The sequence below is a fragment of the Crocuta crocuta genome, unplaced genomic scaffold (assembly GCF_008692635.1).
Source record: "Crocuta crocuta isolate KB4526 unplaced genomic scaffold, BGI_CrCroc_1.0 scaffold223, whole genome shotgun sequence".
Taxonomy (NCBI): Eukaryota; Metazoa; Chordata; class Mammalia; order Carnivora; family Hyaenidae; genus Crocuta; species Crocuta crocuta.
This window is the reverse complement of record NW_027529426.1, coordinates 6,224,589-6,247,761: the sequence shown is the minus strand read 5'-3', so window position 1 is coordinate 6,247,761 and position 23,173 is coordinate 6,224,589.

Sequence of the window (23,173 nt, the reverse complement as noted above, 5' to 3'; positions counted from 1 at the left end):
CAAACATTTTTTAAATTACGAAAATTCTTTGAATCTGATAGCAGCTATAGACCTCTACTCCAAAAAATAAAATGTCATGCATATAGTGACACAATTTCTGGCTGCTTTTTTGACCTCTAAACTCAACTGTGTATCAGAAGTTAGTGGTTTAGAGGGAGGATTTACATTTTCAAACCTGGAACTTGTACTCGCTCTTTCCACTCTTGGTTCACTCATTTAGCCACCTTTAAATAATCTTATCTCAATTCCATTTTTATGAGCATGCATTTGTTCTGTAGACTTTTACTGACAGGAGGGCTTGCTGACTCTGCAATGTGCTTGGAAATCAAATTCACATAGAACTTGTCATCTGGATTTAAATTCCCTCTTTAATAGTGTAACTATAGCATTCCTGAGACCCTCTCAAGTGGAGATGCGTCTTTCCAAAAGTTCTATCTTCTCTACTTTTCATAATTATGCACAGTTCCGTTTCCTTAATGTGACACTCAGTTCCAGGACATTACTTCAGCTGGGTTTTCACCATACTTATTAACAAATTCTAGAGTCAGCTCTTTTGACTTATGAACTTTCTTTCTAATAATACATCCCTACTTGGCATGGTCACAAGAACTGCAACTGGACCAAAGACAGAGAGAAAGAAACCAGCACACAGTTGATACCACTTTAATATACTTTCGCTATCCAAAAAAGGACAGGCGTTTTTCAATGTTTATTTATTTTTGAGAGAGAGAGAGAGAGAGAGAGAGAGAGAGAGAAAGCAGAGGAGGGGCAGAGAGAGAGGGAAACACAGAATCTGAAGCAGGCTCCAGGCTCTGAACTTCTGAACTGTTAGTGCAGAGCCTGATGTGGGGCTCAAACTCACGAACTGTTGAGATCATGACCTCAGCCAAAGTCAGACACTTAACCGACTGAGCCACCCAGATGCCCTTGTTTAAAAAAAAATAATAATGTTTATTTTTGAGAGAGAGAGAGACAGAGTGTGAGCAGGGGAGGGGCAGAGAGAGAGAAAGGGTTTGTTTTTTAAATGATGAGGTTTAGGATGGGCTCAAGTGACAAAGGCAGTTGTTAGAGATTTTCTTCTAATCTACTTTATAATCTCTCTCATCATTCCTAATGGTTTGCCTACACATGACTTATTTTTAGGCTTATTCTATTCTGGGAAGTTAGTGACAATGAACAAATGCAAGAGTTTTGTCAATCACTTGGCATGTGTTTTAGAGAACTATTAGAAAAAACAACTAATAATCTTTTATTCTATGCACATAATAAACAAGCCCCAATTCAAACATTATAGTTATAGCCTTATCCCAAATCTAAACCCTCATCATTGGAGCCCAAAGATTTTTACCTATAGAGATTTCATTGGGCTTTCTTTCTTTCCTGAACTTTCAGAATGTTTTCCCTTTGAGTGAGAAGAAAACAGAATGAGTATAGAATAAATTGACAATAAAAGAAACTAAGAGTCAGCTGTTTCAAAAGGAAAACTAAGCCAAAAAAAAAAAAAGAAAGTTGCCTATCAGAAAAGGGTCCTGGGCAAATTCTAAGAATACAAAGGAAAGGAATTAAATTAAATTGCTTCCAGACAATGACTTTAGCCTTGGTCTTTGGATTAGGCAGCACTGCATAAGGCAATGGCAGACAATAGCCAACAATGAGAAGAACGAAACAGTGAAAAGGCCATGCAATTATCTCTATGTCCTGTTGTGGAAGGTTAGACCTTTACTGTGGGCATGGATGCTCTTGTCTCTAAGGGTTCCCTATCGTCATGGGACAAGAAATACAAAAATACTTCTTGCAATAAGTAAAGGATCCAGCTTCTCGAAGAATATAATTTGATATCAATGTGCTTAAAAGCATCTCTGCTGTAAGGATAAATTTGACATTTTTAATGTCTCCTCTAACTTTTATGCAGCCCAGAGCTGGTGCTATAAGGACATTCAATAGGCAGCAAACTCTCCAGTAGAAATAATGAAGCATGAGAACGCCTGGTTGCTCAAAGTTATCTTCTATCTTTTTCAATGCCTGAACATTTCACAATTAATCATGCCCTGGATTAAGTGCGTTGCCTGTGAATGTCCTCTTTACAATACAAATTTTATTATTTTTTTTACAGATAAGTGTTTTTATTCATATGCGGATCTCGAGAAACTTAACAGAAGACCATGGGGGAAGAGAAGGAGAAAAAATAGTTATACATGGAGAGGGAGGGAGGCAAACCACAAAAGACTCTTAAATGCAGAGAACAAACTGAAGGTAGACAGGATGGGGGGGAGGGGAGAAGGGAGAATGGGTGATGGGCATTGAGGAGGGCACTTGTGATGTTGTATGTAAGCCAATTTGACAATAAATTATATTTCTTAAAAAAGAACTACCTTAACCAATTAGTAACTACAGATTAGCATAATTTTGGGTATAAACTATTTGATTTATAAAATTTAGAAAAGAGACATAGGTAATGGGTCAAAGTGGTCAAAAGGTAGAAAATTCCAGTGAAAAATGAATGTCATGATGATGTAATGTACAGCATGGTTCCTATAGTTAGTAATACTGTATTATATATTTGAAAGCTCTAAGAGCAGGACTTAAAAGTTCTTATCACAAGAAAAAAAATTCCATAACTACTTATGGTGACAGACGTTAACCGCACTTATTGAGGTGATCACTTTGCAATATATACAAATGTAGAATCACTATGTTGTACACTTGAAACTAATATATGTCAATTATATGTCAACACACTCACACACACACACAGGAGATGTTCAAGGACAACTGGCACAATTGTTCTTCTAAAACAGTTTTCCATAGTCCAGAGGAGAAAACTAGACTCTCAGAGTTTAGGGTAGCACCCTAAGAACTGGAATGTGGAAAAGTGAGGAAAGCACTACAGACAACAAATACCCAATGTGAATATGGCCAAAGTTACATATGGACACATGTTCAGGTTTGCCCAGGACATTCCAGGTTTGCACCTGTTTTAATTATCATTAACTCCCATTTCACTCTCAGAAGGGTCTAGTTTGGTCCATAAATTTCATGGTCACCCTATCGAAGTCTTTCCCTTCCAGGCTTCTCTTCTCAAGAGAAGAAGAAGACTTAGAAGGGAAAAGTTTTACATGTGGATGTGAAAAGAACTGTCTTAGGGAGATTGTTGAAGACATTGAATGCCAAGCTAAAGCTTTAGAAAGTTTTTCTTTGCGGCCTGAATCTATGGTTCAGAGGGAATTTGCTTTTCCCTGTGTCTGCTCTGTAAATGCAGGAATTTCCCAGCTGCTCATGACTTTGCTCTCTTAAAGGAATATGTTTGAACACACCACACTACCTTCCTTTTCCTACACCAGCCATGTCATCTCCATTGCTAGTTTATCACTCTGAAATCAAACTTTTAATGTTCTGGTTCCTCAGGGCTCCAACACAGGTGTTGTCTTAACTATTTACTCTCTTGACTATCTCCACCAGCCCACAGCTTTAAATACAGATTTATGATGATATCTGCCACATTTAAATCTCCGGTCTGATCTTCTCCTTGGAATTCCTAATGGAAACACACAACTATTTGAGTTTAATACTTAGATGCTCCATAGACATCTTAAAATGGAAATCTTGAACTATGCCCATTATAATTTCCATTTAAATAATTGGCAAATCTGAAACCCATAAGGTATATTCTCTTTTTCTCTCTTTCACCCTTGATAAATAAATTCATCAATGGGTTCCATCAGATCTACCTCTGAAACACACCTGGAATCCATGTCTCTTCTATTCCATTTTACTCCTTTAATCTAGTCACTATCCCCTACACATCACTCTTCTCACTGGTCTTCCCATTTTCATTCTTGACCCATCAATATAATCTCCACAGAGTGGCCAAAATATCTTAAAACACATAGCAATTATGTCACTGTATAACCTTTTAAAGGCTGTCTATTACACCTTGAATAAACTCCTTGCTATGGCTTACAGGATTTTGTTTATCCTAGCCCCCAGCTATTACTCCCATCTTAATTCCTACCACTTTCCTCCTTGGGCCCCAGTCATCATTCTCTTTGCTCTTCTTGGAGATACTGTGCTTTCCCCCACTTTCTGCTGAAATGGTCTGCCCCCATATTCATATACAGTTCCTTTCTCTCACATCAGATTTTGTCTTGAATTTTACCTTTTCAGGGACAACTTCTTTGGCTTGTGTAGTCCCTTATTTCTATACAACATTGCAATTTATAATCATTTCATATATTTCTTCTTTTATTAACACATTGATTTTTCAAATATAAGCTTCAGGATAGCAATGACCACTTCTATGCTTTTTACCTGATGACTCCAGGGCCTGTAACATTGTGAACACTAAATAAATATTTGTTCAATATGTTGATCAATTTATTATTCACCAATTAATATTAATTAATATTTCATGAGTGTTGAAAAAAAGCTCGTAGGGGAAAAATTAATTAAAGGACTTTATTTCTGGTCTGCTGAAAATTTGATGTCCAATGTTTGTTTTCCAAAGCAGTCCTTTCCAGGGATGATTTATGGGAAAAAATGATGTGGAGAGATGCATTTTCTCTGTAGATCACAAAACACCCCTCTTTAGGACTGCTTCTCGGATCTATAAGCTAGTTACTAACGTACAACAAACTAGTCCCACTGTTAACTATGCAGTAGCCACTTTACTGACTTAAAGTAGATATCTGGACTTTATTTGATGGGCACCCTTACCATTTAAACACTCAATCCCACATTTCAAACATCCAATTAAAATGCATGGGGGAAGTTCACACCTTGGTATCTGCCTACATAGCTATCTATTTATGTAGCAAAAGCTGTCAACATGACAAGAAGAGATAAAATTTTTTCCTCCTGTTCAGGAAGTACACTAACAACATTAACAAAAGAAGTCAGAGCAGACTGAATCCATGTACTTCTCATTCCAAGGTACACAAAGATGAGGACCGTTTTCAGTTGTCTGAAGTGTAACTACAAGTGTATTCTCTGGCTTACAATTTTAAAACTTTTACTTCATAGTTCCATGTACCTTTTTGTAATTCTTCCCTATCCACCCCTAGAGTTGCACACATGGAGAGGTACAGTGGTAACATTAGGTGCCCAAATTCTATCTCTTCCTCACTTCTCCCTTTCCTTCTCCTTCCCTCTCCCTTTCCATCTCATATACATGCATATATATATATATATACACATACATATATGGAGAAGTGAGTATGCATATATGCATATGAGTATGCATATATGTATACACATGCATATATGTGTATACACATACACATAAAAATGTGTATGTGTGTGTATATATATATATATATATACACACATACACATTTTTTTAACCTTAGAAAGTTGGTCACATATATCAAGGCCCTTTATTCCTATATACTTAATATATATAGTACACTTCAGGATGAAGGAACAATGGTTTCTATTATCATTTTGAATCTATATATAAACCGTTAAGCATTAAACAAGTACTCAGGTGACTGGTTGTTCCAATTAGGACACGGGCCAGAATATGAATAAACTAGAATGTAATCAAGGAATTTAATCAAGCATTGTTGGGTAGATTTTTCAAAACTAATGACCCCCAAATTCAGTGGCAAACAACAAGATACATTTTTACACTCACAAGTGTGTGCTCTGCTTCATGTATATTCATTCTAGCCCTAGGCTGAAGGAACAACAGCTGCTCAGGGCCATCTTCTTACTGGAAAGTTCTGGAGCTCCACAAGGGACTAGTAGAAACATCCGGTGCCTCCAAAGTCTAGGCCTATAACTGGTACACTGCCACCTCTGCTTACGTTCTTTTGGCCAAATTGAGTTATAACACCAAGTCCAATGGTGGTAGAGCAGAGAAATACAATTTTCTGAAGAAGGTGGGGTGAAAAGGAGTGAATATTTGCTAAATAATCTAATCTGCCATACTCCACTTTCTTGTTCAAAAATATTTATGTACCTTCCCCATGCAAAATACCACTGTGGAGAAAAAAAAAAAAAAAGACATCCTGAATGTCACAATTATGGCACCAGTCCTCAAGTCCAGAATCCCGGAATGCCATAAGACACACAAGACACACACACACACACACACACACACACACACACACACACACATACACACACACACCATTTTTAAAATATCTATGTTATTTAAAATCCAAATTCAGTTTTTCTTGATCCAGATATATAGAAATTAAAGGGGCAAGTGACATGTCTCCATAATCCCAACATCCAGTATGGAAGAGGGACAGAATAATTATAATATTTTCTATTGAAAAAGGAGAAGACTTCCTTATTAGCAATTTCTACTCCCCAAAACTTCTGAAGTACTGCCGGAAAATGTAAGTTTCCTCTACTCTGGGATGGGCGATTTTCCTCCATTAGGTGCCAGTTATACTACCAGGAATAGCTCCCTGGTCCATTGTTCCCATAGTTCATGGCTCTGCACTCCTTTCTCACCACTTTGGACATCTACTTCTGAAGACATCATGGGAGAACATATGCTTTATGGTGGGAACAAGAAATCCTTTTGCATCTCAAATACATCTCTGATTATCTTGGTTTATCCTGGCAAAAATTTTGCCATGGCAGCTCTCTCAAACGTTTGTGTCTCAAATACAGCTCTCTACATATTTGATTCTAGTCAATGACATGCGCCAAAATATTCCCCACAGTTGTTTTTCAGGCAAGCCTCTTTCTGTAGACTTAATTATGGGTTCCTTGGATACTTTGCCTTTTTGTGTGACCACATCCTTAGTTTTTCTGGAAGTTTTTTCTTCTCCAATTAAAACAATCTACTAAATATACTCTTAAACTCTTCCTAGGTCCTATCAAAAGATATTTCAGCTACACCTTTGATTTGGTCTTTAAAATGAGACTATGTCATAAGGACCACATTTTGAATTTGTTGAGAGGCAAATTGAACAATTTGTTGAATACTGCAAATTCTGAAGTATTTATGTATCCTCAAAATTCTGATTGGAAACAATGTTTTTTTCTCTGCTGTAATTTTTTTTCTTGAATACCTTGTCTAATGCAGTTAGTTGCAATCAGCTATCATTTTTATTATTTTGCCTCAATAGCACCTAGATGAAAGTTACAAGATCATTCACTATATATACTGTCTTTCAAGTAAGAGTAGGCCCAGTTTCACAAATTATTTTGCCACTTACTAAAATAGTTCACCATTTGTCCACAACCAGTGACAATCCCTTCCTGCATCCCACCCTTTCCAAAGCTAATGACCCATATTTTAAATTTTAATAAAGTCAGTAATCTACTTTTGGGTGCCATTTTTTTTTTGTCCAGACTATCTGTCATATTAGTTTTCCAATGCTGTGTAACAAGTTACAATAAGTTTGGTTAAAAAAATACACATATAGTATCTCAGAGTTTCTGGGAGCCAGAGATATGGACATGACTTCATTGGATTCTGTCATTCAAGGTCTCTCATGAAGCTGCAATCAAATTGCTAAGAGTAGAGTGTCATTTATAGGCTCAGCTAAGGAAAGGGCTACTTGCCCACTAGCATGGCTGTTGGCAACATTCATTTCCTTACATCTGTAGTATTCATAGCAGCTGGCCTCTGCAAAGACAATGATGGAGAAAGAGAATCCAGCAAGACAGGTACTAAACCTCATGAATCATGTAAACGCAATCACATACAATCAGCACACTTTACATTCTACTCCACATCTGTCTTCTGCTTTAGCTTTAAGCTACATCTAGGGTTGAATTCTGTATTTGCTTACCTAACAGCCAGTAGTACAATTTTGTTGACTTGTTTGTTCATTTATTTAATCAAAGGGATGGTAAAATTGGAAGAATTCCAGCATGTGTTGTAGCTTTCTCTAAAATCAACAATTTAGTGTTTCTATGCACCACAAGAGATACTTCAAAATAAATTCATTTCTTGATATTATAGAAATCTAGGTGTGAAAAATGCAATAATAACTTATAGGAGCCACCAATGGAAGTATGTTCATATGAGATCCTATTTTCTAGGCCCACTGAAATAACTTTGTCTAAGAGACTAAGAGTTTAATCACTTACTTATACTTAAATCATTTCCCTGGGGCTATCACTAGCTATTTAAGAAGAATTTTCATAAGATCCTTGTAAAAATATGGGTAATCAAAATTTGATTTTCAGGATTTCATGCTTCTTTTCAAATTCAATATCTTGGTCTAGTGTATTCCTCACATACCCCATGCCAATCTCTAAGACAATTTGTGAATTTATTTTTTCCCATTTATCAAATCTACATTATCTTTCTACTACATACCAAATATTTCCTTTCTGTACATTTCAATAAAAATTATTTCCACATGGTGAAAATGCACATATTAACTTCAGAACTGCCATATGTAGGTCATCTAAAACTGAATTCCTCGGGGGCGCCTGGGTGGCTTAGTCGGTTAAGCGTCCAACTTTTGCTTAGGTCATGATCTCGCGGTTCATGGGTTCGAGCCCCGCGTCAGGCTCTGTGCTGACTGCCAGCTCAGAGCCTGGAGCCTATTTCAGAGTCTGTATCTCCCTCTCTCTCTGACCCTCCCCTGCTCACGCTGTCTCTCTCTCTCTCTCCTAGAAATAAATAAAAATATTTAAAAAAAACCCAAAAACTGAATTCCTCATTTCATGAAGGACAAGTTAAACCACTGTAACCTTCAAGAATGAACATCCATAAGTGGTCTGCTTTATTGCATTTTATTACCTGAAGTTTTTGTGGTTCATCACTAATAATATATCCAACATACAATAGAAGAAATGAGGATAAAATTTAAAACCTCTTCTTATTCTAAAACAAAGGAAATGAGTGCTTTATGCTGTCAATCAATTAAGATCTATTGTTGGTTCTAAAATTCTGTCTTTTACTAATTTCCTGGCTTTTGTTTTCTTATGACCTCTTCTGCCTTTAATATAATCAAGATGGTTAGTCTTTTCCGTGGAAATTTTCTTCCAGGGGGAGGTCTGCTCTGTCACTCCACTCCACTTTTCTGAGTTTACAAAATATCCTTTATATCTTCATTGCCGCAGATGTTGGCTTTGTTGTAATGCAATTAAACATGAAACAATTAAATGATGCATAAAGAACATCAATGTCAGATTAGCCTCTCAGACTCATCAGCAGACAGCACAATGATTACCCCAAGAGAGTATATTTTTGAGGAAGCAAAATGGTCAATGTACTTTTCACTTATTTCCTATCTCTTTTTAGAAGCAAATAGGATAGTACTTTATTTGCTTCAGTAGTCATGTTTCTAGAAACTAAATAAAAAGGATCTCATCAACACCAAGTTATGGTCAAGCTCATTTTCTAAGTTTAGAAGAATCTTGAAACTGATGGCACATCAAGCTGTGAAAACTAGTCAGGTGATAAAGAAAAGCATACAATGAGGCTTGTTTTTGGGCACTGGGGAATAAAGAGACAATTACTGATCTTGAACATATAGGATGTACCATACAGGTAAACAACATCTTTGCATTCTGTTCAAAGTTATATCAAGCAAAGAAGTTAAAAAAAAAAGTAATTAAGATTAAATAAAAGCAAGACTGGATTTCAGAATATGAAACTTCTAGTTAACTGAAATTTCTCCTTTGGGATGCATATTTAGTATCAGTTAAAATGGGCATTGAAGGAATTCAACTTGATTTACATCTTAACTTCTGTATAATGATGCACCACAATGAAATTCTGGTTTTCTAAGCACCTGCTGAGCCCATTTACTTCATCTGTTGATTAGAATATCCTCCCCAGGCCAATGTACCAAATGATTCCTCGCTTATTATTGTTAAAGTGCACTTTATTGAACCCTTTAAACAGTATATCTTACTTCTGAATCAGAGGTTTGATGGATCACTTTCATACTGACTTTTAACTTTACAAGGCTTTTTGGTCAAATTTCCAAATTCTGTGACAAAAATTAGGTGCATTTTAATGTTCTATTTATTTTTGAGAGAGAGACTGTGAGCTGGAGAGAGGCAAAGAGAAAGGGGGACAGAGGATCTGAAGTGGGCTCTGAGCTGACAGCAGTGAGACCAATGCAGGGCTCAAACTCACGAATTGAGAAATCATGACCTGAACAAAGTTGGATGCACAGCCAACTGAGCCACCTAGGTGGCCCCCAAATTAGATACATTTTAAAATAATACTTGTGGTACATATAGCATCTGAGATTACAAATTCAGGTGTTCTTTCCCTCAAATAAATATCTAGGGCTTGTTTTGAAAGTAAGAAACACTGACATTTGCTTTTATATCAGTGCTTAGAATTTAGTCATTTTGTTACTTTTAAGCACATGAGAGGCTAGGAAATAACATTATTTTAGTTGGGCATTGACACTGTTAAGTGAAAATTATGAAAAATTTACCATATTTGCAAGATATCAAGTTATCTTGCCACAGTTTTAAATACAGGTACTGATAGGAGCTATAAGATTTCTGTATTATAATTTCAGACCATTAATTACTCATACACTGTCTCAGTTCCCAGGACCCAATTCCTTATAAGACAATATGACTAAGAATTAAGATAATATCTGATAAAGCAGAGCATTCACATCATAGGAGAGGAACACCAAAATCATGAGGCTCAGAGTTTATGTAGACAATTCTGGAAAATTACCAATCTTCTCCAAAGAGAAACAGACATTTACCCTAGAATATAAACAAATATTCTCTGGGGAGGGGAGAGATAGGGTAAATCTCTGTAGTTTCATACCCTGGAATATATCAGGGTATATTTCAGATTATCTCTGAAAAGATATATCTCTAAATCTCTCCTAGGAGATAAACTATTGCTAGCTTTTAAGACATACAAGTTCTTTGATCATCCTTTGACAAACCTTGTCAATTATTACTCAGAAGTCTCTAATCATGCAGACATATAAAAATATTCATAGACAATTATCTCCCAACAGTTGAACACACACAAAAATCAGAGTCCCTTTAGTATGAAGATTGGAATGGATGTTTTGGTAAACAAAAAAGTTTCTGTAGCAACTAGGACTTGAATTAAACTTTTAAATGTTTTTTATATTGCATTATTTTCAATAGTTACAAAAATTTCTATTTTAAAAATACTGTTTTTCATGATGAAATACTTTTAGATAAATCACACAAGTTTTCTGGTCTTCAGTGTCCTCCCTGATACACTGGGCAGATTTAATTACATAACAATGAAGATTACTTCCAAATTGAATAATGTCTACTTCAAATAAACTACAAATGAAACATATCTAGTCTAGGAATAGAAGACTGATCATAATGCATTTTTGGAAAAATAGATGTTGAATATGCCAAACTACAAATATGTACCGAATTATCTAAAACTGTTTATTATGGCATGCTGAGAAATGTTTTGTTTAATATTTACCCTGCTTCCAACTTATATATGTCTCAATTCTGTGAATAGGGATTTTACTTAATTAAAACAAATTTCTACTCATCATCTAAAATATGCCACTATCACTTTTCTCTCTTGGTTCTTCTTGAACTCTAGTTATACATAGATGACATTTTTACCATGTCCTGTTTGCCTCCTACTCACTAGTCTGAATTTTCTTCCTTTCTTTTTACTTCATGCTTCAGATTATTCTCTTTTTCTGATATATCTTGTAGGTAGGTCACTAGTCCTTCTTTAACTCCTTTGATCTGTTGTAAAACTGCTCCTAAGGTAGTATTTTTAAGTTTTAAGTTCTAGAACTTACATTTGATATTTTCATAGATCTATTTTGTTCTCTCTTGAAATTCTTCATGTAGACATTTATTTTATTGAATAGGTTAAGATGTATATGTAACTGTGTGTGTGTGTGTGTGTGTGTGTGTGTGTGTGTATCTGTGAGTCTCTTCCTAGTGTCTATTTGTTCTCTTGGACCTGTCTCCCATTATGTAAATTTTTACTATCTGCTGGACATATGAAAAATTTTTAAAGATTTGGGTGGCATTATTTTCCTTTAATGAGGACTTAGTGTTGCTTCAGTAGAACATTAAAGGTAAAAGCAGACTCTTTCAACCTCAGATTGAAATGATTTCATAATGTGGTTTTAGTCTTTATGAGGACTTATTTTTGGTTTGTTTGTAGTCATATAATTTAGTTAACCAGTATCTCAGTTGAGAGTTTAGGATGTTCACAAGTGTCTGTTTTCCTTAGTGTATATTAAACTATAAATTTAGTCTCTCCAACCCTTGTGAGACTTCTAAAATTTTAGTTCAGCTTCTCACCTACTTAGATTCTGCTTTCTTTTCTTAAAATTTTATTTATTTATTTTGAGAGAGACAGAGAGGGAGAGAGAGGGAGCTAGAGCATGAGCATGGTGGGGGGGGGGCAGAGTGAGTGAGGGACTGAGAGAGGGAGAGAGAGAGAGAATCCCAAGCAGGCTCTGTACCATCAGTGCAGAGAGCAATGTGGGGCTTGAACTCATGAACCATGAAACCATAACCTAAGCCAAAACCAAGAGGTGGATGCTTCCCTAGATTCTGAGCCACCCAGGCTTCCCTAGATTCTGCTTTCTACCTAAGTTATTGACTTTTGCTTTGCTCTACTTAAGAATCAAAAAATACCTCCACGGAAAAAGCAGTCCAAATGTGGGGCTCACTTCTCATTATATTCTTTCTCTTTGGAATTTTCTCCTGCTATAAGTGCTGGTTGCCTTTTCAGTCCTTAACCGAATTTTGTTTTTTTAGCTTTGTAAAAATTCTGAAAACTCTGCTCAAATTCTTAGACCTTTACCTGCCCCTTCTGCTTATGTTCTCATTCTCTCAGGATTGACACTTAAAAATGGGCAAAATCCTTACAGAGTAAATTAGTGTAAAATGTCAGACTCATTTATTGCTTTTTTCTTCTCTCCAAAATCTTAGGTTCTTTAGCACTGGGCTGTCTTGACCGCACTCTAATTTCTTCAAATATATATATATGTATATACATATTTTTAATTTATTCATTTTTGCTAGTTGTTCTTTTCAGAAGAACTGTTCTGATTTAAGCTAATGAGTTATAGATGAAAATCCATTATTTTACATAAATACTTTTAAATATAATCTTTAAGGGGCGCCTGGGTGGCTTAGTTGGTTAAGCGTCCGACTTTCGCTTAGGTCATGATCTCGCGGTTCGTGGGTTCGAGCCCCGCATCGGGCTCTGTGCTGACTGCCAGCTCAGAGCCTGGAGCCTGCTTCAGATTCTGTGTCTCCCTCTCTCTCTGACCCTCCCCTGCTCACGCTGTCTCTCTCTCTCCTAGAAATAAATAAAAAATATTAAATAAATAAATAAATAAATATAATCTTTAAAAAGTAGTTGATACTTCATGTGTATGTTTGCTTATTTTATTTATTAATCTTATTGTACAAAGTGCTATTTAATTCTTATTTTATAGGAAAATTCCTTGTCTTGATAGTGTATTCTACTAGATATAAATGAAAAGGCAAATGTAGACTCAGTAATTATTTTCTTCCTAAGCATTTGAGGTCAATGATAATACTAATTATTTATTGCTTACTGTAGATTGGTCACTGTCCTAAATTTTTATATGCTTTCAGTGAATTTTCACAATACTATAAAGTACTTTAATTATGCCAATTAAATTAGATGAGAAAACTTAGACATAATTTACCAAACGTTCTGTACCAGTACTGGGACAGAATAAAAAGCAGGTATGAGGTATGCTTTGTGGGTAGGGGTGTTAAATTAAAATAACAACATAGTAAGTGTGTTTTCTTTTTCTGTCAAAGCTATTAAAAACTAATAAACCCTAAATCACACAGGAATGAGTTTGTAACAGTGACATTTCAAGGCTTGATAGACAAAGGAAGATATTTAGGCAATTTGACCAATTTCTACTTTGTTTCAGGACATAAAAAGAAGTGAATCACAGTCTGGCCTGGATGAGATTCTGGATGTTACAGAGAGATGCTCAAATCCCACTTCCCATCCCCTAGCAATCACATTCAGCATGTGCATAGCCTGCAATGAATGGAGTTCCTCTGAAAAGTAAGGTGGGGGCGCCTGGGTGGTTCAGTCGGTTAAGCATCCGACTTCGGCTCAGGTTATGATCTCACGATTCATGGATTCAAGCACCATGTCGGGCTCTGTGCTGACTGCCAGATTCAGTATCTGTATCTCCGTCTCTCTCTGACCTTCCCCTGTTCACGCTGTCTCTCTTTTTCTCTCTCTCAGAAATAAATAAAACATTAAAAAATTTTTTGAAAATTAAGGTGGATCTTTGACATACTGCTTCTGAGTCTCATCAGTAACCTAGTATGTCTTCATTTAAAAAAGAATACTGTTGGAACATCTGGGGGGATTAGTAGGTTAAGCCTCTGACTTCAGCTCAGGTGGGGATCTCCCAGTCGGTGAGTGTGAGCCCCACATGGGGCTTTGTGCTGACAGCTTGGAGCCTGGAACTTGCTTTGGACTCTGTGTCTCCCTCTCTCTCTGCCCCTCCCCTACTCTCTCTCTCTGTCTCTCTTTCTCTCTCTCTCTCCTTCCCTCTCTCTCAAAAATAAATAAACATTAAATTTTTTAAAAGTACTGTAAAATAGTATTTGAAGTAAAAATGCCTAACTTAAAAGATGATAGGGAAGAAGCGTAATAATAGGAGAGTGAATGGATGGCTTCCAGCATTAAAATTTCAGTAAGTTCCATCCTCTCAATTTCCTAAACCCTGATCTTATTAACAAACTATATTTAATACCTTACTTATAAGTAAACTACAACTGAAAATCAAGAAGTGAAATTGCTGTTATTTGCAGATGTGATGAATGCTTATGTAGAAAACTAAAACATCTCCAAAAAAAATCTTAAAACTAATAAGAAGATTGAGTGAGATTGCTGAATACAACATCAATATGCAATAGTTAATAGCATCCTCACACACCAGTAATAACTAATTATAAAATGTAATTTAGAAAAATGTGTCCATAGTTATAGCACCAAAGACTACAAAGATCTGAAGAATGAACCTAGCAAAAGATGTAATAGATGAAATTAAAACACTGCAAGTGCATAAAATAATGGATAGATAAATGAAAGATATACTGTCGTCATGAATGGGAAGATTTATATTGTAACGATGGCCTTTCCTCCTCAACATCAGACTATAAATTTAATAAAATGAGCCAGAGTTCCAATTTTTAACAGCATTTGAAAAGGTGATCCTAAAGTGCTACAGTAGTGTGTTAGGAACAACCAAGTCAATTTTGAAGAAGGGGTATATGCTCTCTCAAATATCAAGACACATTATAAATGTATGATCATTAAATCAGCATGGTATCCCTACAGGAGACAGTTAGATATGTGAACAGAATACAGAGGCTAAAATGAACCACCTGTATGGGAATGGGGTAGATGATAAAAGTGTGTTATCTGTTAATGGGAAAATAATGCATACTTCAATCAATGATGCTGGGACAAATGGCTATCTATACGGAAAATGATTATGTTGGATCCAAACCTTACACCACATACAAAAATAAATTCCAGAAAAGTGGAAGACCTAAACAGGAAAAGTGAAAATTTAAACATTCCTGAAGCATGTATAGAAGAATATATGACTTTGGGGTAAGGAATAAGTCATTAAACAAGGCACAAAAGCACAAACTATAAAACAAAACAATTATAATTCTAAGTATATTAAAATTTGAATCTTTTTTAATTAAAAAATCACATGGTTAAAATACAAGCCACAGACTAGGAAATGCATTTGTATTGTATGAAATCAACAAAAATTTAGCACTTAGAATATATAAAGTTATAATATCAATGATAAAAAAATTCTAGTAAAATGGGCAAAAAGAATGAATAGTCATTTCACAGATGAACAAAATTAACATTCAATAAACATTTGAAAAGATACTAAAATTCATTATTTAAAATACAAATTTAGACTGTGTGGTCCTAATTGGATTGGGAACTATCTCAAAGTTTGTTATTAGACATAGGACATAGGACTAGAGAGATGATAGATAGATAGATAGATAGATAGATACTTAATCCTATGTTTATATGCATATACATGCGCATATGCATATATATACAAAGACACGCACACATATTTAATCCTATGTCCTGTAATAGACTTTTATTTTTTTATTTTTTTAAATGCTTATTTTTATTTTTGAGAAAGAGAGAGACAGAGAAGGAGCAGGGGAAGGGCAGAGAGAGGGAGACACAGAATCTGAAGCAGGTCCCAGGTTCCAAACTATCAGCACAGAGACCGTTGTGGGGCTTGAACTCACACACTGTCGGATTGTGACCTGAGCTAAAGTCAGACACTTAACCAACTGAGCCACTCAGGTGCCCCTGTAGCAGGCTTTTAAATGCGTGTATAAAGCTAGTGTGTAATATGAGTACATTTTAGAGTCAAATTGTGAAAAACCTAACAGTTGTACATTATCAATTAAGAAGAATGTTAAAAAATTTTGTAAAAATTTTGCCCTAAGTTCAGAGTACTGAAATCTCTAGGAAAAGAGAGAAAAGAAGTACAGAAAGAATAAAGGTTACTTTTAATTGTATCTTTAATTATTATTATTATTATTATTTTAATGTTTGTTTATCTTTGAGAGAGAGAGAGACTACAAGGAAGGGAGGGGCAGAGAGAGAGAAGGAGACACAGAATCTGAAACAGGGTCCAGGCTCTGAGGTCAACTCAGAGCACATAGGCTCAAACCCCCAAACCATGAGATCATAACCTGAGCCAAAGTTGGAGGCTTAACCAACTGAGCCACCCAGCCACCCCTATTTTTATTATTTTTAAATGAAGGTTAGAAGTAGAAAGATAAAAATGTTTATATCTATTAAATCCAAATGGGATACACAGTATTATCTGTTATATTATTTTCTGGATTTTATCATCTGTTTGAAATACTCTATACATGAAAATATATTACAACCATGAATTACAAACCACTTTTAAGGAACTAAAGAAATATTGTATACCTTCATTTGGCAAAAATACAAAAATGGTTGAAAAATTATACAAGAGTGCCTATGTTAGTGAATACAATTTAAAAATAAATTCACATTTTATATTTTATAAAATATAACTCAAATGGTTTAATATTATATTTTAGTCTAATAGCAATAACTTTCCCATAGCAGAGTACAAACATTTCCCAAGGCATAAAAATCCTCCCGTGCTTAATATTGCACACCTTGCAATTAGACTAGAAATGTGAGTATCTTTAGTTTAATCCAGGGCAGCCAAAAAATATCCTGAATTTGTGGAGACTTGAAAAGGATTTGAACAGTCTTTAGTAATAATACATCTCTGGGAATGAGAAAATATAGCTTCCTCAACCATGTAGCTGGCTCTGATTTTACCTCCTGTTTTCTTTTAAAGCCCAGCTTTACTTTTTCCAGCAGAGAGGCCAATAAACCTGTGTTAATTTGCATGGCTGATGTAGACTCTGATCAATGTCTGCCAAATAATACATGAAACTTATTAACACAGCAACCAGGAAATTAATTACCATAGTCTAATTCTGGAAACGGCCTTTAATTCGGTCAATACTTTCCATTTGTGATAGAATTAATTGCCTGAAAACTTATTAATGAGAAGACTTATCAGATAGTAATTAACATCAAAGTAAAAATTTTTAAGTCCTTTGAAAATTATTTAGGTACCTAGAAACACTCCAGGTAAACAACCAACAGAAACTATGACTCCTCTGAAAAGTTATCATTTACTGATTTAGCCTATCATTTGGGTTTTACATCATAATGAAAGAAGTATTCAGTGATGGTGACTTTGCTATAAATTATGTCATAGGTACATAATTAATATCTCTTATTTGATTCTATATAACTCAAGGTTAGATGCCAATTAATTCAGAACCAGTAGCAAAACTTTTAAAGAGCTTCAGATCATTAAAGTTCCTTGGAAATAAGCCATTCTTATACATTAATTATTTTAAATCATATTTTACTGCCAAACTTGGGGGATGATTCTTACATTAGTCCATTTAATTGATCAAAGAAAATTAAACTTACCATTGACCCAGCAACTAAGCTGGTCAAAATATTAATGACTATCGGAGGCTGAGCATCCTATTAACTTATTTTTAAGTATTCTAACACTTGTGCTGACTTTAGAAATGCCTTTAAATAATAAGTATGATCATGGTTAACAGCAGCATAGAATTTCCACAACTGAGGGGTTAGGAATGGCAATTCCTTTTGGAATAGGGGCTAGAAAATTTGTTTTGAAGCTTCATTTGTATAAGAAGTGCATACAGGATGGGTATGAATTACACGTGTGTATATATGTGCATGTATTACAAGGATGGTATGTGGTTTTTTTTTAATGCTTATTTATTTTTGAAAGACAGAGAGCAAGTACGAGCAGAGGAGGGACAGAAAGAGAGGGAGACACAGAATCTGAAGCAGGCTCCAGGTTCTGAGCTGTCAGCACAGAGTCTGATGCGGGGCTTGAATCTACAAACCATGAGATCATGACCTGAGCTGAAGTCAGTTGCTTGTCCCACTAAGCCACCCAGGGGCCCCTGGTATGTGTTATTGAAGTGGCTTGGGGGAGGCTGATGGAGGCAATGGAGGAGCTTAGTCATTTCCACCTTTTCTTCCAATCTCCCACACACCTGTACTTGATTCTACTACATTAGATTCATAATATTTCTTTCATTTTAGGCCACAAGAATATGTTTACCAACCGTATATCATTTCCTTTTCATTCTGAGTTGTTCAAAGATATGAAAACCTCTTTGTAGTATCATTTGATAATATTTCCATTAGGAATCGGGACAAAGAAGGCTGAAAGGAATGATATATACTTGAGTCAGAGGAGAGAAGAGAATAGAGTGGGAATTCACAGGAATTAGCAGGGCAAACTTAGTGGAGAACAGATTAGCCCGCCATCTTTATGATGTGCTTTGAGGATTTACTGCTTCTCCAGTCAGAAAATTCTCTTTTCATCACCCATTTTTACAGAGTGTGCCACAGCTAAAAAGTAAATATTCCTAGGAGGCAAACTAGAGTCACTTTCTATCCTTAGAACACTTGGATATAATTTTTTATCTGATGTGTTAAAATCATTGAAATCTGTATTAGTTATCTGTTGCCACACAAGAAATTACTTCAGAGTTAGTGGCTTAAATAACAGGAATATTATGAGTTGGGGATTTGAGAGAGGGTTTGCAGGGTGGTTCTGGCTCAGGGTCACTCATGAGGTTGTAGTCAAGATGTCAGCTGGGGCTGCAGTTAATGAAGGCTTAACTGGGGCTGGAAAATCCACTTCCAAGTTGGCTGACCCACATGGCTGTTGGCAGGAAGTCTCTGTTCCTTGCCATATAAACCTTTCCATAGGACTTTTAGAATTTCTTCACAACATGGCAGTTTGATTCCCTTAGAGCAAATGATCACAGAAAGAAAGGAAAAGACTATAATACTAGCAAATTTTGATGAAAAGCAGAAGAGAGGATAGGCTTAAAATAGCATCTTCCAAATTTTTATCATTGGTACCACACTGCCACTCAAGATGTAAATAGACATTTACTGAGGAAAAAAAGAAATCTGTGCTAAAATAAGATTCAAAAGAAAAATTTAACCAAGAAACAAATTTAAAAAGTTTTTTTTTTAACTGAGAGAGTCTCATATACATTATGAATTCCCAAAGGAGGGATGTATTTTGCAACTGTTAACTAAGCTCTGACTGTTTAAAACTTTTTAGGGTTCTTTTGAAAAAATTCAGTTTTGAGAGTAAGTAGGAAATACATATTCCTTCTTTACTACCTTAAATTTTTTTAAAGTTTCATTTATTTATTTTGAGAAAGAGACAGTGTGAGTGGGGGAGGGGTAGAGAGAGGAAGAGAGAGAATCTCAAGCACACTCCCCACTGTTAGTGCAGGGCCCTATGTGGGACTTGAACTCATGAAACTACTAGATCATGACTTGAGCTGAAACTGAGGGTCCGACACCTAATTGACTGAGCCACTCAGGTGCCCCTTTACTACCTTAATACCGAGAAGAACATTATAAGAAATCAAGTTTGAGACAAAATTCTGCCAAACACATAGACATTTATTTGCAAGCTGACCAAATGAGCTATCATGGCTTCGGCAACCATCAAATCAGATCTGTCAGCAGAGATCTTTATGAAGTAGGAGTGCACAGAACAGCTGGGGGCCGCACTGGCCTCTCTGGATGGCAGTCACAGCAAGGAAATGGCAGCGTTTGCACAGCTCCTACCATGAGAAACGAAAATTGGTATCTCTTTCTGCTACTATTGGCTCATGTTGGAAATGAGCCTGCTGGTATTGACCAGGCCTCACAAAATTCCATATCAGACTAATATTCTGAACACAGATACCTCATAAGGAAAAGCGTATTCCTGCCTTTACAAAAGAGATTTTAGATGAAAGCTCTGTGGATGATTGTCAAAAGGCTCTTCCTATGGGCCTTGCAGATCCAAGACTTAGATAATAAAGAGGGTTAAGAACACGAGAGTTACAATTGAGCCTGGCCCCAAGACAAAAAGCCTAATTTAGAATTAAGGAAAAGATAAGAGCAGAACTTAAGTTAATACTTCCATCTTCTTCTAACTGGTGACGTATGGCAGTCCCTTCCCCAAGGCCTACTTTCCGCAAACGCCCTCCCTTACAGGTGGCTGGGATGAGGATAGATAAGAGTAGCTAAAACATAACCCAAAAACAAAAGCCTGACACATTTAGGGCCTCCATGGTGTTCACACATTCAGCACCAAATAGGTTTCCACAAACAACTTATTAACCAGCTCAAAAACATTCATCCCCTTGAGAGCCAGACAGAGTGACTCTTAGCCCATCTATACACTTAACCTATGACCTTACCTTAGCGTTATTAACTTAGAACAAATATGTATCCTGTCTTTTACTAAGAATACCCTGTTAATTCTTTAGTTATAAGATTTACTTAACCTCACTATAATTGGAATAGTTCTGCAAGAATATTTCTGTAAAACCTGCTTCTGTACACTTTCCAAAGCATCTCATCACAAAGAGTTATCCATTGTAAAAGTTCCTTTTTCTGATGTCATGTTATCATTTAACCTATAAATAAAGACACTAAAACCGACAGGACAGAGCTTCCTGGTGATCAGAAAGAATCTCGGGGCTCTTCACTCTGTCTCTCGCCGACACTGCCCATCCTTCAGGGACCCCTGGACCTGTCTGAGCCGGCCTTTGGCACAGAACTAAGTCTCTTCATTTTGAGCACTGTTGTAAAGGGCTAGTTGAGCTTGGAAAATTTTTAACTTATTTTAACTTTTTGAAAACTTATTTCTAATATATGTTGTGCTAATTTGTCAAACCTCCACTGGAGTGTGGGTTCCTGACCAGAGCAGGTTGATGCTCACTAACCCCCTCTTGAGGTTGGATTAAAATCAGTTTACATACATATACATCATACTGTTTCTGTTAAAACAAATGTTCAGAAGGATAACGTAGAAATAACATTTCCAAACATTTTACTACATCATTCTTTTCCTCAGAGCCTTTGTAGAACTAATGTTTAGAAAAGATATGAGAAAAATCAGTCTTTGTTTTTAATGTTTATTTATTTTTGAGAGAGAGAGAGAGAGAAACAGAGCACAAGCAGGGGAAGGGAAGAGAGAGACACACACAAAATCTGAAGCAGGTTCTAGGCTCCAAGCTATCAGTACAGAGGGGGCTCGAACTCATGGACCAGGAGATCAAGACCTGAGCCAAAGTTGGATGCTTAACTGACTGAGCCACCCAGGATCCTTGAAAAATGAGTCTTTAGTAAGGAAAACAATCAGGAAGTAAGAGGTCAGATGACCTAGATGGAATTGGCTCCTAAAAAGAGGGCAATAAAATTAATGGACAATTGATGATGACAGATGCTAACAAGAGACTGTATCTGCATCTCATTCTCCCACTGAAGGAGCTATAAGGGTCAAATCCAGTAGACAAGAAGATGTTATTCATCAGAGCACATTACTGAAGGAAGGCTAACTAAAAGTCTTACCACTCGATCCCTGGGGGAGGAGCACAAAAATGTCTTGAAATATATGGAAAATGTATGAATTAAATCAAACTGACCTTTTTGATTATAAAAAGATAGGTAATAGACAATCTAGTAATTTTGCTACCACACTGATCCTAAATTCAAAGTGGCCAAATATATAGGACCAAGTTTATATTTAAGCAAAATTAATGCAATAAAATATGTTTATGGCAAGACAGGACAGAAAGCAAATTGATTGCAAACAGTGCCATCTATAATAAAAAGTAATGGAACTACAGTGTGTCTAGAGTGTTTCCTGTAAGCTGGGTGTTTTCATGAGTAATCTGGTGTTATTTTATACCTAGTAACCCTCACACCAACCCCATGGGAATGAAACTCTTACTGTTTCCATTTTATAGATGACCATGGGAGGTGGGTGATTCATTTAAGGACAAAATGCTGGGACTCTAACCCAAGGGAGTCTTAGTCCACAGCCCCTGTTCTCTATATTAACCTCAGCAAATGAAAACTCTTCATTTGCAACTTCCCGAAGGAAACCAAAAAGCAAAAATGCAGGATATTGTTTGGGAGAGCTTAGTCAAATCAATATCTGTTTTTAGAAGTGAGACAATAAAGAGCGCAGGATTTCATATCCCAGAATCAAGAAGAATTAGAACCACATTAGACAAAGAAATGTGAAATTAAAGGACTAAATGTCTCTATTCTGTGTTCCATGTAACCCTGTACCAGTATGAAACATTTTGTATTATGGATTTTGGGAATATGAAAAATGTTCTTAATTAATTCTCAAATTCTTTGTGTTTTATTTAAATCCTTAATGTCAATCCTTTATTATAAAAAGAAAAGTCTTTCCTAGAATTAACTTCAACCAACAATTCTAAGACCACATTGCTTTCTTTCAAAGAGATACAAACATTTATAAGAACAGAAAGAATTCTGAATTGGTAACTTACACCAATAACTATTTTTTTCACTATTACTGTGAATTTCAATTCTATAAACGTTTATTGTATATCTTCTATGGGCTTAATATAAGTTTTGTTGGAATACAGAAAGCATGTAAGTGATCATCAGTGTCTTCAAGATACTTTCATGAGAGAAGCAAGACATCTAAATGTTAAGCTGTTAAATCAGAATTCTGGGTAGCACATGAATGAATGCCCAAATGAAGACTACAGACCAGAATCCCCAAGACTGTGA